Source organism: Salmo trutta, chromosome 35 (assembly GCF_901001165.1).
Source record: "Salmo trutta chromosome 35, fSalTru1.1, whole genome shotgun sequence".
Lineage (NCBI taxonomy): Eukaryota > Metazoa > Chordata > Actinopteri > Salmoniformes > Salmonidae > Salmo > Salmo trutta.
The window spans coordinates 27225047-27244381 of NC_042991.1; the positions used below are offsets into that span (position 1 = coordinate 27225047).

At 42.6% G+C, this 19335-nt stretch overlaps 1 protein-coding gene across 1 annotated transcript in view; it reads left to right on the plus strand.

Annotated features, from left to right (window-relative positions):
- The first annotated feature begins 3045 nt into the window (after positions 1-3045).
- LOC115174970 (T-lymphoma invasion and metastasis-inducing protein 2-like) overlaps positions 3046-19335 on the plus strand; it is a 64518-nt gene continuing 48228 nt past the window's right edge. The window contains exon 1 of the mRNA XM_029734046.1: positions 3046-3276. The gene's annotated coding sequence lies outside the window, so the exon portion shown is untranslated. The remainder of the gene's footprint in view (positions 3277-19335) is intronic.

Sequence of the window (19335 nt, forward strand, 5' to 3'; positions counted from 1 at the left end):
TAAAGAGAATAGGGTGCCATTTGGGAGGTAAATAAAGACTCCAGTGAGTCATTAGTCATCTTTGGACAGATTCAGAAACAGCCTTGGTGTTGCTCAGATGACAATGCCACACATTCCTAAGCAGTGTTTGTGGTGTAGGCCGCCACCAATGTTGCGTCAGACCAGCTACAGAGTGCTCCTCACTTTAACCCACAGCGAAGGAGCAACAACAGGACTGTTCTTATGCTCTAGACACATTGTTTACTACTTTGAGGAAACAACAATAACATTCCAGACATAATTTTGTTCCATCTAAAAACAAAAAGTCACAGAAACTGGGATTTTCCTGGAAGGCGATCTTGGAAGATGATTTGTCAGGCAGTGTTATGTGAGTTGACTTGCCACACAGATACAGTATGTTCATCACATGATAAGAAAGTCAACAAGGACTATAGGATAGTCTGGACGTGCTCATCCCAAAGCCCACACCCTCTCTCTTCCCTGCTTCTCAATCAACCATCAATGCAGGTGCAGACCATCACACATGCCAACCTATAAAAAAAACATCCCTGAGAAAAAGCACTTCCCTGGATCTTCCCTGGATCTCCTTAGCCTCCTGGGTTACAGTTAGTCTGTCAGCATCCCCAGAGAGCCTTCCTCAATCTGCCCTCATCCACTCAGTCAATATCAGCAGTGATAATGTTTCTGCATCACTGGACACGCAAGCGTCCCAAATAACACACTCTACGCTATATAGTGTACTAATTTTTACCAAAGCCCTACCCTACATAGTGAATAGGGTGCTATTTAGGACGCAGTGACAGGAAACTGAATGCTGATTGTTGCTATGTGCTGACAGTGCTGCCGATGGGCAGTCCAGGTCCCCTGTGAGTCTCCTCTCTCACCACTTCTATATATTTTATATCTTTACATGATTACATTTTCTCACCCTGTTTGAGGCCTTCCGTAATGCCCTGTGGCAATGATTACATGGTCTGAGTGTGAGTCATGCCATTAAAACAAGGTTATGGTGTTAGACATTCAGAGGCTGTGTTGCATGGGCTACAGACAATAAAAACAGACAGACAAAGCCAACAAAGCCACCACTGATGGCTAGACTATTACAGGTCCTGTGGCTTGCTTGGAAGCTATGTACTGAAATTATACATGTAGATTTAACAGCCAGGGCTGAGGGGACTTTACCTTAGGCTGGAAACGATTATATCCTTGACAATGACAACTGTGTTGAGGGTGAAAAAAACAGAGCGGTGAAATAGATCCAGAAAACACCACAGAGAAGATGTTTCTTGATGTCTGAACTTGGGTGGTTTCAGGGACTGATGAACCAAGTCACACATCAGATAATAAATATAAATGCTCTGTCCTTACGGCTCTTATACTCTGTGGGGGGATGGATGGATGGGATGAGTGAGGGTAAAGTATCCCACTCAATAAGTCTCTGGCTGGACCAAATGACATCCTGGATCATTGGGACCAGTCTGTCACCTCTCACCACCACTCACCTTGCCCGGGGAACTCCACTGTTAATAGGAAACGAGAGCCCATGTGGACACCCACCCGCAGGGTTTCATTTCGCAACCTAGCCGGGTGAACTGAGGACTGGAGGGGGAGGGCAGAGAGAAGGGGAGGCTGACACAGTTCCAGGCAGGTACAGTAGGGTACAGATAGATGGAGCGTTGTTGTACCTGATGGGGAGATAGACATTGTAAAATGTTGAAAATGAAAACATTTATTTAAATACTGCCAATAAAAACTTCCAGTGCTCTGTTTTGAGTCGTCAGTCATGGTTCCATATATTTCCTCCCTCTTCGTGTTAAAAACAGGACATTTGATGGACAAATCTTGTCTTTAATTAGAGGAAATCAAAGAAATGGCAGATCAAAGTGTGTGCCGAGAATTGATGAGAACTCAGTTAAAATGTTTCTAGTTGCCTCCTCTGTGTATGTTTTGTTGATAGGAACTGTTGTGAGGAGCAGGCCCTAATTGAGATCAGGCGTCTCTGGTTAGCAGAACAGTTCATGACTTACTTTGTGTTTACAAGACTAGTGTGGACTTCCCCTGTTTTTCTTAGCTTGGATCAAATTAATACATCCCTATGTAACACTTGATTTGGGTAACTCAGTTCTACACTCTTAGGAAAAAAAGGTGCTATCTAGAACCTAAAAGGGTTCTTCAGCTCTCCCCATAGGTGAACCCTTTGAATAACTCGTTTTGGTTCCAGGTAGAACCCTGACAGTGAACCCACAGTGTTCTACATGGAACCAAACAGGGTTCTACCTGAAAGCAAAAAGGGTTCTACCTGGAACCCCAAGAAAATGTCCTATGGGGACAGCTGAAGAACCCTTTTAGAACCCTTTTTAGGATCCACTTGGTCACACTTCAATGGCTTTAGATTACAGATTCCTGTAATTATTCAAGTATTGTAACTTGCCATGCTGTACTTAAAGAGTTGCACATTAATAATAGCACTATGTAGAATCCTGTGTGCAGATATCTTTTAAATGTGGTCTAGTGAAGATATGGAAAATTCTTGAAGCTTCTCCTCACAATTAGTAACCCTTACAAAAAAAGATTCCAGTTTTGAAAATGCAGTAACTGCAGTCAACTGTGGTACTTATGACGCAGTAACTGCAGAATAACTGTGGTGTACTGCAGTTATACTGCACTCTAACTGCAGTTACACAGTAAAACATTTTTTTTATTTTGGACATAGTATTTGCAGCATACTGCAGTTATACTGCACTCTGACTGCAATCTTTTTTCTTAAAACTTTTACAAGAGGTAATGAAGACAAATGACTACTATGTCAGTTTGTGGGAGCAGGATTCCACAACCATGGAGAAAAGTGAAGGATTAAGAATGAGGCATATATGAATTAGAGAAACGATATGTTATTAATGTTGTTACTATTCCTTAGGAAGTGTATTATGGCATGTTCATGCTCCATAGAAAAATGAAGAGCGCATCCGTCCCACTGGCGGGGGTGTGGTTTCCACTGATACAACTACTATGGTTGAGGTACTCCGCCCTCAATGTATTGATGAGCATACTGTTGTACATTTGTTGAAGGATAGGCTAGACTACTGTTCATTGCTTGGACAGCATTTTAATTTCCGGGAGTTGTTTAGATCGAACAGTCAAGAGTTTTGTTGATTAGGACTCCGGTAAAGTTTTGTGTCATTTGAAGATCTGTAATTCGTGCAGAAATTATGGAGTAACTGCAATTGTTGCCGACCGTGCAACCTCCGGATTTAGGCTACCGTGGGTTTAAAACGGGTGAGTTTAACTATTGGTAAATTATCTTGATTGTATTGTTTCAGCGTTGATCAGATAACAATTGTATTGTTGCTCCGGAATTTGTTTTCGGACACATTGTTGGTTAGTCTAGAAGTATTTCTATTGTTCTCACGCAATTGTCGAATAGTATCCACAAATTAGCAGCATAGCCATATTCTCACGTGTGTGGGTCAAATAAAGACGTTCCAATTAAATGTATCAACATTTCCCCAAAAGTGTTTACTCCTCGAGCTACTTCAGCGTGGTATGACATGTCACAGTGCGCTTGGCTTGCATGTGACTGGTCTGTTGTAAGGCTCACATCCCATCTGTTTATTCATCATGTATGGAGGGATTCATTGTGTAAAAGCCGTGTTACATGCTGACCAGACCGCTCGTGTGTTCACGTGTTGATTTTATCCACCCACACCAGATGAGATCAGGACATGCACTCTGATCCAACTATATTAATTTGGACACAGGTCGAAAACCATTGAACATTTATGCCAATTTAGCTAGCTAGCTTGCTGTTGCTAGCTTATTTGTCCTAGGATATAAACATTGGGTTATTTTACCTGAAATGCAGAAGGTCCTCTACTCTGACAATTAATCCACAGATAAAAGGGTAAACCGAGTTTGTTTCTAGTAATCTCTCCTTCAGGCTTCTTCATCTTCTTTGGACTTTATATGGCGGTTGGCAACCAACTTTAAGGTGCATTACCACTACCAACTGGACTGGAGTGTGGACCTTAGTTCATCTTTCAATCACCCACGTGGGTATATGCTCCTAAAAACCAACAAGGAGATGGAAGAGGCAGGACTTGCAGCGAGTCAGTGTCACAAATGGAACAAAGTTCTATTTTAGCGCCAGGCTACTACGCATATACTCGTTGATGTGCGAGCAGTGTGGGTGCAATGATTGAATAACATGTAGGTGTACATTTATTTTGCAATGCCCGCGCACACGACGCGAGCGGTGTGGTCTGCATGTTATTGTCTAATACCTAGTGGGAATCATAAAATGGTCATTCAACAAAAAGACTCTGGAAGATTATTTTGTAGCACCTTTATGTTAATCGACATCGATACGTCTTGTGTGTGAGCAGAGAGCAGAGGAGATGACATAGCGGCACTTGTGGCCATGGTGGGTGATCTGGATGTAATTGTAGGGGCCAAACCAAGACTTACTATGAATAACTGTGGCTCTTGTCTTACTGTAGTTTTTGGACAGTGAGGCTACTGTGTCTGACAGTCTGAATTATTTGTCTGAATGGAGGCAATAAATATGACCTGTTATGATGCCATTACAACTATATGTAACAGTGTAGGTTCCGTCCCTCTCTTCGCCCCAACCCGGGCTCGAACCAGGGACCCTTGCACACATCAACAACTGACACACACCGAAGCATCGTTACCCATCGCGCCACAAAAGCCACGGCCCTTGCAACGCAAGGGGAAACCCTACTTCAAGTCTCAGAGCGAGTGACGTCACTGATTGAAATGCTACTAGCGCGCACCACCGCTAACTAACTAGCCATTTCACATCGGTTACATATACTCAGTTTATGCTCACTAAAAAGATACTTACAAACTGTAACAAATAATACCAATGCATTTCTATGACACATAAGGTAGCCCGACCAGCCGCAGGTGTCACTATTATTCCATTTACGTCGTTTGTCATCTGCGTCTAACTGGATTCTTGAAAGCGTCAGCATGATTCAGTTAGGCAGGCGCCTAGCCGAATTAGGCTAGCTGAACCGGAGTCGCACACTCCCTTAAAAGACCTTTGCTTGAAAAACAAGAAAAAAGATGCCGTAGCCAGTATACACTTCCTCAAAATAGTCAGAATTCATTTAAACTAACTCAAGAAATCGGTCATTTCTTTTTATGTTTTTGCCGAGGAGAATGAAAAGAAAAAAATGTGTGCCCGAACAGCCGAAAAAACCCTCACTGAAGTCCAAAATGAACAAAAACGTCACAAAATGTCATCATATATGGACAAACTCTTCCAACTTTTTAGTCTGGGAAGCATGCGGACGCCTTTATGCAGCCGGCTAGCTATACACGTGTGTCCCTGGGGACCGGCTCGTACATAAAACATCCTCCATTCAGGCTGCAGGCGCATCGTTTTCCTCCTCCACTTGCTTTAATGGCGAGCCGGCACGAAAAAACTGTTCTACCACCATGCTAGTAGCTAATGCTACTTCCTGATCTTGCATATAGCGTTCAGCCAGGGGTAACAGACTGCTGCAACCTGATTGACCAAACATAAGGAAGTATCATTAGCCACTCTAGCATGGTGGTAGAAAATTGTGCTTTATTAAGACAATACACATATTTTTCCAGTTTTTCTCTTGGGGTCTCGCCATTAAAGCAAATTAAAGAGGAAATCGACGCCTTTGCAACCTGAATGGAGGGTATTTTAAGTACGAGCCATTCGCCGGGGGACAGGAGTGTATAGCCAGCTGCACAAAGTCCAGTCGGACGCAGATGACAAATGACATAAAAAGAATAATAGAGCCATCTGCGGCCTGTCGGGTTACCTTATAAGACTGCGATCAATGGAATGGTAACGGTCAGATAACACTAACGCACCCTTAATTCTGGCATTAGCAAAGCACATGAGCATGAAGCCAGGTTTAGAAACCAACAAATCATCCAGCCCACTATTCATTAACTTGCTCCAACACAATGTCGTTAAGTCATTAGACAACATATGGGGAAAAGAGTCTTCACACATGACTGAAGGTACCTCCTCCTATTCATATGTAAAGCTCCCATTGTCCATGTAGGCCTAACCATTAAGAGAACAAGACAGGAATTACTAATGAAAAATGCATCTACAGAATGTTGTGATGTGGTGGGAACAAATCTTTTTTTTTTATAGATCAAACAGTTTTTATCTAAAATGCCAAATACGTTTGATATGCAAACTCTCAATGAGACTTTATGGAGCTGAGAAGCTCACTCATAAGATATAGCTGGGGCCATGTGTATAAGTGTATCAGGTCCCTCCTGTCCACATCACCTTATTCATTATGATCTAAAAGGCTAAACTGATCCTAGATCAGCACTCCTACGCTGAGACGCTTGATACATAAAGCCCCTGGTCTGTCTATACTGAACAGCCCCCCCCCCCCCCCAGCTGGGTGAAAACGTTGCAGCTGAGTGAAAACGTTGCAGTTTTAAAGCAAATTTCCTGCGATGCTACATATTCTACCATGGAGCTGGGAAAATATTTTGCATTTTAAAAGCACATTTCCTGTAATTCTATGCGTTTTGCCATGGCTAATGCTGTGTTCTTTTGCTCAAACATAATAACAACATCTATACTGCTAAATTCATTGTTTTGGGAATTTTGAATTCTCTCTGAGCTAAAATATCTAGGTCCATTATCTTTTCTACATGCTTTATATCTGGTTTAGTTGTTTACATTTACACTGAAACTGGTTTTTCTATCCCAAAAATGTATTTCAACATTTTTGGGACTTAGGCGACCTGAAAAAAAGCTTACCCAAGATTTCAATTGCAGAAGAATCCCTGATTGACATAATTGTTGCGTTCTCTGACACACGCTAGAAGTTGGAAACCAAACTGTTTACTCCCTGGTCCCTTGTTGACAGCTGAACCCAGTCAGAATACTGTCAGCCCAAAGCAAACGAAGAGCCAGTCCCTGGTCTTGGACACCAGTTGAAGAGGGGGATATTGGACCCCATGCAACATTCCAACAGCTATGCTAGACCGACATATGCTTACATACTGACAACAATAATCAGGTGAACCAACCAACATCAATAACCAGGCCTGGCCAACGCTGGGCCAGCCAGGTTTGCTCCCAGATAACCAGATGGAAATGGTCTGCGCTCACGCTCAATTGAGGTCAAACACTGGGTCCAATTGGCTGCAATCAGTAGATAACATCGACCAATTCGCTAAGGCAAATTTGCTTTAGTAAAGTAAAGCTGGCACCAGACTCCTAAGCACAAAAACATCATTTATTTTCTCAGCATAAATCCTTGACTAATCCACATCATTATATACATTCTTTCCTAAGAACAACACCCTCCAGAAAAAGTAAACCCTCTAATCTAGCGGCATCCAAATAAAAGTCTGTGTGTGTGCAGATGCAGTGTACCTACAGATGGATAAAGCCAAGGCAGTGGAGTGGTTAGTCACTATGGGCTTTGGGTTTCCATGACAGCGCTCTCTTTGTGCCCGTCAGTCAGCAGCATGCCCCAGCCTTCCATCCTGTGGTGGTGGTGGTGTGCTGTGTTTGCTCTGCCTACCGCTGCACTCCAGGACTCCAGTTGGCCTTTTGTGTGTTCTTTAGTCTGCCCAAGCCCCTCACACACACTCAGCTTCAGCAGCACAACAAGCCGAGTTGGGGGGGGGGGGTTCCAGCCGCTTATTAGAGGCTGAAGAGAAAGAGACGTTTTTACGGCCAACATGAGGTGACTTTCCTGCTGAATTTCTTGCTCTGTAAATTAGTAAAAGAGAGAAGGGTGGCATTGCAAGCAACAAGCATCCTCATTACCTTACCATCATATACACACAGAAGGAGGAACACCTGTCAATGTGAACAGTTAAGTGGATGGTGTGGTGCAGTCAAAAGATAGCAGGGGCCTCATTTATACAGTTTTCATGCAAAAGTTGGTATTTATAAAAACTAAACTTGAGAATGTGCTTATCCTCCCGCAAACTTTAGACCATCGGTACACACTGTTTCTAGTGGTTGATGTATTGCATTGCATGAAAGCAAAAGCCAAGTAGTACCCTTGTGATGACACTCTTATTCATAACAATAAAACAGGTAGTTAAATATATGATGACACTCTTATTCATAACAATAAAACAGGTAGCTAAATATATGATGACACTCTTATTCATAACAATGAAACAGGTATTTAAATATTGTCACAGAAGTTGTCATGGAGAGAAGAGGACCAAGGCGCAGCGGGATTGTGGACACTCATGTTTATTAAATGAAACACGTAAAGCATCCACTTGAAAAAAAACAATAAACAGTACTTGCAACAGTCTTGCAGGCACATACAATGCAGTGCAAGTACAACCACCCACAACCCCAAAGAAAACCACACACACCTATATAGGACTTCCAATCAAAGGCAACTCAACACACCTGCCTTCAATTGGAAGTCCCAATCACCAACCCAACATTTAACAAACACAAACCACCTGCCACATCCTGACCAAGACTAGCACAATTACGCCCTCTGCTGGTCAGGACGTGACAAATATATGATGACACTTATTCATAACAATAAAACAGGTAGCTAAATATATGATGACACTCTTATTCATAACAATAAAACAGGTAGCTAAATATATGATGACACTTATTCATAACAATAAAACAGGTAGCTAAATATATGATGACACTCTTATTCATAACAATAAAACAGGTAGCTAAATATATGATGACACTCTTATTCATAACAATAAAACAGGTAGCTAAATATATGATGATGCTCTTATTCATAACAATAAAATAGGTAGCTAAATATATGATGACACTCTTATTCATAACAATAAAACAGGTAGCTAAATATATGATGACACTCTTATTCATAACAATAAAACAGGTTGCTAAATATATGATGACACTCTTATCCATAACAATAAAACAGGTAGCTAAATATATGATGACACTCTTATTCATAACAATAAAACAGGTAGCTAAATATATGATGACACTCTTATTCATAACAATAAAACAGGTAGCTAAATATATGATGACACTCTTATTCATAACAATAAAACAGGTAGCTAAATATACGATGACACTTATTCATAACAATGAAACAGGTAGCTAAATATATGCTGAGCAAAAATATAAACGCAACATGTAAAGTGTTTCATGAGCTGAAATAAAAGATCCCAGAAATGTTCCATACAGACAAAAAGCTTATTTCTCTAAAATGTTGTGCACAAATTTGTTTATACATCCCTGTTAGTGAGCATTTCTCCTTTGCCAAGATAATCCATCCACCTGACAGGTGTGGCATATCAAGAAGCTGATTTAACAGCATGATCATCACACAGGTGGACCTTGTGCTGGGGGACAATAAAAGGCCACTCTAAAATGTGCCGTTTTGTTACACAATACAATGCCACAGATGTCTCAAGTTTTGAGGGAGCTTGCAATTGGCATTCTGACTGCAGGAATGTCCACCAGAGCTGTTGCCAGAGAATTGAATGTTAATTTCTCTACCATAAGCTGCCTCCAGAGAATTTGGCAGTACGTCCCACTGGTTAGACCAAGACCTCCACATCCGGCTTCTTCATCTGCGGGATCGTCTGAGACAAGCCACCCGGACAGCTAATGAAACTGAGGAGTATTTCTGTCTGTAATAAAGCTCTTTTGTGTGGGAAAACTAATTCTGATTGGCTGGGCCTGGCTCCCCAGTGGGTGGGTCTGGCTCCCAAGTGGGTGGGCGTATGCCCTCTCAGGCCCACCCATGACTGCGCCCCTGCCCAGTCATGTAAAATCCATAGACATTCTAATGAATTTAATTAAATTGTCTGATTTCCTTATATGAACTGTAACTCAGTAAAATCGTTGAAATTGTTGAATTGTCACGTCCTGACCAGTAAAAGGGGTTATTTGTTATTGTAGTTTGGGCAGGGGGTGTTTGTTTTGTGTGTTCTAGGTTATCTATTTCTATGTGTTTATCTAGCTTTTCTATTTCTATGTTAGTTTTGTCAATGATCTCCAATTAGAGGCAGCTGGTTGTTGTTGTCTCTAATTGGAGGCCATATTTAGTTGTGTTTGTTTTCACTTGTGTTTGTGGGTGGTTGTTCCTAGTATAGTCTGTGCACCTTACTGGACTGTTTAAGTGTCTTCTCTTTAATAAAGTAAAGAAGATGATCAATATACCCGCTGCATTTTGGTCCACTCCTTACGACGCGCGTGACCGAACCACCTACCAAAAGAGGACCAAGCAGCGGAAGAAAGAGCAGCAGGATAAATATTTGGAGTCGTGGACATGGGAGGAAATATTAGATGGAAAGGGACCTTGGAGGCAGGCTGGGGAGTACCGGCGACCGAAGGAGGAGCTGGAGGAAGCTAAGAGGGAACGACGGAGGTATGAGGCATTATATCCTCCATTTCAGGAGGAGAGGAGGCAGCCCCCCAAAAAATGTTGGGGGGTCACACGGGGAGTTGGGGTAAGTCGGGCAATAGACCTGAGCCAACTCCTCGTGCTTATTATGGGGAGCGTTTGGCGTGGAGAGCACCGTGCTATGCGGAAGTGCGCACGGTCTCGCCCATCCGCACGTACAGTCCGGTGCGGTCGATACCAGCCCCCCGCAAGTGCCGTGCTAGAGTGGGCATCTAGCCAGGAAGGAGTATGCCTGCTCAGCATATCTGGCCACCAGCGCGTCTCCTAGGCCCAGGCTACCCTGCGTCTGCTCTATGCACTGCAGCCATCATTCCTCAGCACAGCCCAGTTCGCCCTGTGCAGCACTCCGCCCGTGCAGAGCCACAGTGACAACTCAGCCAGGACGGGTTGTGCAGGCTGTGCGCTCCAGACCTCCATTGCGTCTTCAAGACCCAGTGTATCCTGTTCCTGCTCCTCGCACTAGCCTTGTGGTGCATGTTACTGTTCTGGCGCCTCCAAAGCCAGCCCCACGCATCAGGCCTCTAGTGCGCCTGCCAAGTCCAGTACGTCCTGTTCGTCCTGTTCCTGCTCCTCGCACTAGCCCTGAGGTGCGTGTCAATAGCCTGGCGCCTCCAAAGCCAGCCCCACGCATCAGGCCTCTAGTGCGCCTGCCCAGTCCAGTACGTCCTGTTCCTGCTCCTCGCACTAGCCCTGTGGTGCGGGTTACTAGTCTGGCGCCTCCAAAGCCAGCCCCACGCATCAGGCCTTCAGTGCGCAGTCCCAGTCCAGAGCTTCCGGCGACAGTTCCCCGTCCAGAGCTTCCAGCGACAGTTCCCCATCCAGTGCTTCCGGCGATGTCCTACAGTCCGGAGCCTGCAGAGACGGCCCACAGTCCGGAGCCTGCAGAGACGGCCCACAGTCCGGTGCCTGCAGAGACGGCCCACAGCCCGAGGTCTCCAGCGACGGCCCACAGCCCGAGGTCTCCAGCGACGCACCTCAGCCCGAGGTCTCCAGAGACGCACCTCAGCCCGAGGTCTCCAGAGACGCACCTCAGCCCGAGGTCTCCAGCGACGCACCTCAGCCCTAGGTCTCCAGCGACGCACCTCAGCCCAGAGCCTTCAGCAGTGGTCTACAGCCCTGAGCCTTCAGCGGGGGTGGGCAGGTTAGAATGGGGACTAAGGCCGGAGCCAGAGCCACCTCCGTGATTGGGGGGCGGGGGTGTAGCACGGGAGCCGTCGTTGACGGTGGCCACCCTCCCTTCCCTCCCTTTAAGTTTGGGGTTATTTTTTGTGGGTTTTTTGTTTTGAGGTGCATTCGGGGTCTGCACCTTTGGGGAGGGGTACTGCCACATCCTGACCAGTAAAAGGGGTTATTTGTTTTTGTAGTTTGGTCAGGGCATGGCAGGGGGTGTTTGTTTTGTGTGTTTCGGGGTTTCTGGTTTATGTTCTAGGTTATCTATTTCTATGTGTTTATCGAGATTTTCTATTTCTATGTTAGTTTTGCCAATGACCTCCAATTAGAGGCAGCTGGTTGTTGTTGTCTCTAATTGGAGGCCATATTTAGTTGTGTTTGTTTTCACTTGTGTTTGTGGGTGGTTGTTCCTAGTATAGTCTGTGCACCTTACTGTACTGTTTTCGTCGTTTGTTTTGTTTAAGTGTCTTCTGTTTAATAAATTAAAGAAGGTGATCAATATACCCGCTGCATTTTGGTCCACTCCTTACGACGCGCGTGACATGAATGTTGCATTTATATTTTTCTTCAATATAATAACAAGGTGCAGTCGTTTGCCATTAGTGAAAACAGCTAAGATCAATTTATTTTAATACTTAGAAATAGGCATCTATTTCCTGTTATTTATTTCATTGCAGAATAAATTCCTCACCTTTTCTGACTGTGATGGTTTCAAACTCGCGAAATAGCCTATAGGCCTACAACAAGTTAGGATAAGTTACCATTCATCCCATCTCTCATCTAACTGGACCCACTTCACAGTAGCATAGTAAATAGATAAGCTATTTCAAGTATTATGTGATCCGATGCGCAGTTTAACGGTAGAACCGACGGTTCACCTTTTCCATTCACGTTTGTAGGCTACGTCTGAATAATGTCAAATTTGTCATAGACTATATTTCATTTCTGAACATAATACATCATACATACACTGAGTATACCAAGCATTCAGAACACCTTCTTAATATTGAGTTGCATCCCCCTTCTGTCCTCAGAACAGCCTCAGTTTGTCAGGTCTTGCACGGTACAAGGTTTTAAAAGCGTTCCACAGGGATTCTGGCCCATGTTGACTCCAATGCTTCCCACAGTTGTGTCAAGTCGGCAGGATGTCCTTTGGGTGGTGGTCCATTCTTGATACAAACGGGAAACTGTTGAGCGTGAAAAACCCAGCAGCGTTGCATTTCTTGACACTAACTGGTGCACCTGGCACTTACTACCATAACCCATTCAAAGGCACTTAAATATTTTGTCTTGCCCATTCACCCTCTGAATGGCACACATACACAATCCAATTTTTCAATTGTCTCAAGGCTTAAAAATCATTCTTTAACCTTTCTCCTCCCCTTCATCTACACTACTTGAAGTGGATTTAACAAGTAGCATCAATAAGGGATCATAGCTTTCACCTGGATTCACCTGGTCAGTCTGTGTCATGGAAAGAGCAGGTGTTCTTAATGTTTTGTATACTCAGTGTATATCATAACCATTGCAGAATAAATTCCTCACCTTTTATGGCCATGAGGAGTTCATATTCCCGAAGTAGCCATAAAACACTTAATTGGGCCTATTTGATAGGCTATTATAATTTCAAGTTTTTGCTCTCCTTGCTCTGAGAAAGGGAGGATGGTTTATAACAATTTAACAGGTGAACAGACAGTTGATATTTTGCGTTGAAGTGTGTAGGCTACCACTGTAAGTATAGCCTACTCTAGTAAAAAATACATTTGCTGGCAATGTAGCATATTTAGGTTTGGGAAAACAGTAAATGCAAAACATTATTGAATTCAAACTGTCTACAGGTGCACAACAATTTACAATAGTTGTTGTCTTTCAGAAGTGGTCAGATAGCCTACAGAAAATGTCACTGCAAAAGAAAACATTCTGCCAGCACCTCCAAAGAAATTTGATCAAGTTCACCATTGCTATTTCCTTTAGATACTGTCTTGGCCTAATTCCAATACTTCCAAAGTATACAGCAAATAAGGACGTAATTGTCAAATCTCAATATTTTTGCGTGAACAGTCTTTTCAGAAATGGCACGCGCAGATATTTAGTGTAAATTTTACGCAACTGTTATAAATGAGGCCTCAGGTGCTTTTGTCAGCAGTAGAATGAATGACGAAAGACGTGGCTGGGAGAGGTTTGAAACGACAAACAGAGGTCTGTGAGTAGCAGTTCAGTCACAAGAGTTGAATCAAAGATTATTCCCCAACAGTGAAATAATGAAATGGATTAATCGCCACATTTTAACTCAAATAGAAATGCATTGGTATCCTTTGCTACAGTCAGTAAGTAACTATTTTAAAGGAGTGACACCTGAGTTTTCACCAGGACTTTCGTTAGGCTGAGCAGGTGGGTTTTGGACCGTGTACAGTTTATGTTGCTTCTACATACTAGCCTCTTGTTGCCAATGTTTGCTGACTGAGTTAGCAGCGTGCTCCGCTCCTCATGAACAGTAATGAAGCCTCACTTCCAGTAGCAGCCTAGTCTCTGCACACAAGACAACATTTTATAAAAAAATGTAACAGAGTTGTAGAGTTGATCAGAGAGTCACATAGTAGAAACACTTTCAGAACATTTTCAGTGTAGGACCAAATCCTTTATCTGTTCTTCAAGTTGTCCTACGTGAGAGCTCCTAAGAGCTCCTTCTCAGTCAGAGATGACTTTGAGTGGTACATGTAAAGAGGATAAGATGCATCAAGAGGTGTAGTCCCAGGATAATGGGTTCATTTTTCCACTAGGTAGTCATCACAGGCACGTAGCCCAGCAGCCTCATCCAGCCCAGATCCAGTGGTAAACTGCCTTGATGTCTTTGTGGTTCCAGTGCAGAAGAAGGGCCCTCTGTGTTCAGCTGGCTGAACTGCTGCCATGCGGAATGTGCGGTGGATTTTCTACCTAATTATCTCCTATTTTCTCATGCAAGCCGGCACTTTTTCACGATGGAAGAATGCGATATAGGCTTAGCTGTCCTGGGTTTTGTTGTTTTTCACTAAGCAGTCTCACGCACAACATTAGGACTGGGTGTACCGAGGATGAAGAGGCCTTGTAATCCCACAATGGAGACCCTATGGCATTATAAGGCACGAGAACAGCCCTGATACAATCTTATTTCACTCATGTGAAATTCAATTATGGCAGACCGAACTATTCAACTATTAAAATGCTCCTGGCCAATAACCATAATTGGGTTCACATTTTCTTTATAATAAAGAGTTTATTGTTGACCTTGAAGAGGTCAGACATTGAAAATAATTGTTTTAAATAAATGCTTTGCTAAAAAAAAAAAATCTGACTGGGGTGGTAATCTTAATCTATACATTTCTCTTTGGGAATCATCATGATAGAAGAACAGTGGTTGATAATTATCTTGTTGTTAACATCATGGACAATACAATATGTTCTACCCAATGTTGATAGAAATTGAGACTGGAGTGGAGCGCTGCTCTTTTGTGCTGGCTATGCCAAAAACACGTGACTGGCTCGAGGTAGGTGAAAGCCCACATTTTGGGAAGGAAAGAACCCATTGAGCGTTATAGAGTATATGATGCTGAAAGTCAACATGGAGAGGAAGGGAAGGGTGCTGTCTGAGCAGCATACCTTAACCCAAATTAAACAAGGCAAATATTGTTCCTGGCAAAACACCATTTCGTTTTTTTCACACGTCAGGGAAAAGCAAATGGCTGTGGATAAAGCTGAGCGAGGTGTTTCAGTGTTTCAAGTCATTTCAGGGGCTGGCATTAGCCCAGTGGGGACTCTCTGACAGCAACAAAGAGCCAGACTTTAAAAGACCTGAATATGAATAAGTCATACATAATTTATTTCTCACTTGAACATATTACCCTTTAATGTGCGACAGTCCGGTATCACACCATCAACCTATATCGATCACATTTTTACTAACATGGCTGAACATTGTTCTAAAGCTGTATCAGTGGCACTAGGTTGTAGTGATCATAACTTGGTAGCACTCACTAGGAAAACAATCTACCGATGGTCCTACAGAGGGTTCAATCAGGACTCTGATTGAACCCTTGTGGATGAGATTAAGAATGTGCAATGGTTAGAAGTGTGTAAGGATGATCCTGAAATGTCACTAAGTTTGTTTATGAAATTATTTGAGTATAGCTGATAAGCATGCCCCTTTAAGAAAATGCACTGTGAGGTCAAAACGGTGCCCCATGGATTGATGATGAGCTGAGAAGTGTAACGATTCAACGTTATTATGCCAAAAAAGTAGCAGATAAATCTGGCATTCTACGAGTACGGCTTTAGAAAGAATTACAGATGATTGGTTAAAGAGAATGGATGACAGGAAGTTAGTTGGTGCAGTGTTGCTAGATTTCAGTGCTGCTTTTGATGTAATTGATCATGAACTGTTACTAGGTAAACTCAAATGTTTTAAGTCTGCAGCTCTATCCTGGATGGAAAGCTATCTATCCAGGAGAAGGCAAAACATGTTCTTTAATTGGTAGGTTTTCAAACAGTAAAGATATACACTGTGGTGTTCCTCAAGGAAGCTGCCTAGGCCCACTTCTCTACTCTATCTTTACTGATGATTTACTACCTTCTGTAATGAACAAAGCAAGAGTGGTAATGTATGCTGATGACTATACAATGTATAGCACAGCATCAGAATGTAATGAGCTAACAGATGTACTGAGTAGTGAACTAAGAACTAAGAATTGATATGAACAAATTGGTGTTGAACATTTCTGAAACTAAATGTATTGTATTTGGTTCAAGATATGCTTGCTGATGATCCCCAATTAAATGTATCGATGAATAGAACGCATGTAGAGCAAGTGAAAAAAAATAACTTCTAGGCGTCATGTCAGACTCAGCTTTATCATGGTCAGAACACATAGATAATATTGTTAAGATGGGTAAGGGAATGGCTGTTACTCTGAAAAGGTTCAGAGTATGTAACATCTAGCACTCTGAATCAGGTGATTCAATCCCTGGTCCTATCACACTTAGAGTACTGTCCAGTTATATGGTCATCTGCAGCAAAGAAAGATGTATAAAAAGCTTAATATTATCCAAATGCATCAGAGTCTCTCATGGCTTCACGTTGAAAACAAATTACTATCCAGTCTTCTGATTTTCTTTAGGAATGTTATATATATTTTTTAAAACACAGTATTTTTCAGGCCAGTTAGTACATACTAGCAACACGCATAACCACCAAACCAGACAGGCAAATTCAGGGCAGCTAAGACAACCCAAGCCAAGGACAAATCGCCTTAAATCTACAGTTTTATATAGAGCCATTGCTGAATGGAACTCTTTACCAATCCATATTTCTCAGACAACAAGTAAATCCACCTTCAAGAAAAAAATGTGATAGACCATGTGACTGGACAGGAAATAGAAAGCATCAACTGAATGTTAAATGTGTTTCCTGTCAGGTATTTTAATTGTCTGTATTGTCTACTTGTTGAATGTTTGTGAAGTCTTGATTTGGGGTTGTTTGTAATGTCTTGTTAATTGGTGTTGGACACCAGGAAGATTAGCTAGTGTTACGGCGTCAGCTAATGGGGATCCTAATAATAATTTTTAAAAATTACAGCCAATCAGAGATTCTGTTACACTTGCTGCTCATATTGAAGTGCTTCAAGCTATGTTGTCGTGCAGTCAGTAGCTACACAGTTCATAATATGCATCCTCTCTCAACTATGAGATGTAAAGCCTATGTTGTCGTGCAGTCAGTAGCTACACAGTTCATAATATGCATCCTCTCTCAACTATGAGATGTAAAGCCTATGTTGTCGTGCAGTCAGTAGCTACACAGTTCATAATATGCATCCTCTCTCAACTATGAGATGTAAAGCCTATGTTGTCGTGCAGTCAGTAGCTACACAGTTCATAATATGCATCCTCTCTCAACTATGAGACGTAAAGTCTATGTTGTCATGCAGTTGGTAGCTACACAGTTCATAATATGCATCCTCTCTCAACTATGAGACGTAAAGTCTAAACCTACAGCACTCTTAGATGATCTGCATTTCCAAAACATAGACATGGATTGCCAGGCCAGACGTCTGTCTCGTATATACAGTACCAGTCAAAAGTTTGGACACACCTACTCATTCAAGGGTTTTTCTTTATTTTTACTATTTTCTACATAATAGTAAAGACATCAAAACTATGAAATAACACATATGGAATCATGTTGTACCCAAAAAAGTATTTTATATTCTTCAAAGTAGCCACCCTTTGCCTTGATGACTGACAGCTTTGCACACTGTTGGCATTCTCTCAACCAGCTTCATGAGGTTTTGGATGATTGAACTATTTATTGTCCTGGATGGATTTTCTTCTTTCATATTTAATACTATTTCATCATGTTTTTAAAAAACATACTATGGTCATTCAATGTGTTTTCCTCCTCTAACATCAGTGTACTTATCATCATGCCTCATTGTGCTGGAAAGTGGAAACACAACATCTGAAATCAGACAGATTATCCCTCTCTGTTAATGCATTTCAATTAACAGGTGTGCCTTGTTAATTTGTGGAATTTCTTTCCTTCATGCGTTTGAACCATATATACATTAAGTCCAAAGAGGAAATCAGCAGCATATACCTCATGATAATGTGGATTACTGTGTTACCCACAGCTGTAATTTAGGTCGTCCTCTGTCTCCATGGTCTCCCCCACTGGGCCCAGTGAGTATGTTGAAACCTGATGGGGGTAGAGAAGGAAACAAGAGTATAGGGGGGTTTGGGTAAGGGGTAATGTTTTTTTCCTGACTGGGCTGGAAAAAGCAGCCTGCGATGCGTACCGCGGTCCCCATCCACCAGCCACACTGGAAACTCCTGGCACCCATTAGGATCTCTTAACGATGCCATTTCACAGTAAATTTGATCTTATCAATGTTCCATTTGGGATTGCAAACCCTAACCCGACCCAACGCACCAGTATCCCTTTTCTCTTTTTGAGTGCGCGCGTGGCATTAGAACAGAATGAAATCTCGTCCAGCCGCAGCGCTGTAACCCCCTCTAAACAAGGCAGCCGCTTGCCCAGACCAGACCACAGATGGGCCAAGGTTTGTTTCCATCTCTTAAATAAGTGTAAAGTTGACGCCCTGAAACATGTTAATTGTTCTATTCCTCAATGTGCATTGGGAGAGCTCTACCCAGGGAAGCACGTCATCTTTTCATATCTTATCATTTCATTCTGCCGAGTGTCAGAATGACGATACAAGAGCTCTTTTGTTTTCTCTTGAAGTGCTCTCAGAATACATCCCCTACCTCCATTCTTACTCAAAAGTAGCTAGCTAACTAACAATGCTTCGTGCGTGGAAGGTGTTGTTGTGCAGAAGTGAGGGACAGGAACAGGGCCAGGACCTACAGTAGCTCTGTTACACGAATAAAGTGTCCTCTGCAGCATTATTACATCATAAACAGGCTTTTCCCATTCCCAGGCCTCCCCCTTTCTTCTGAGAGTCCAAGAACATGGCTTTTGTTTCCTCATGTCTTTATGGGCCTGGCTGGGCCACAGCTGCGTTTCATTAGCAATCTAATAGTCCTACCGTTATGCTCTCCAGTCTCGTCTACTCCCTGTTCCCACACAAGATAAGTCCCGTCGCTTGCCCCCTCTGATTCAGCCCCCTCACCACCAGCCCCCAAACACACGCGCTTGCACACACAGGCACGCACAAAGGCATACGGGCATATATACTGTATATATATATATATATAT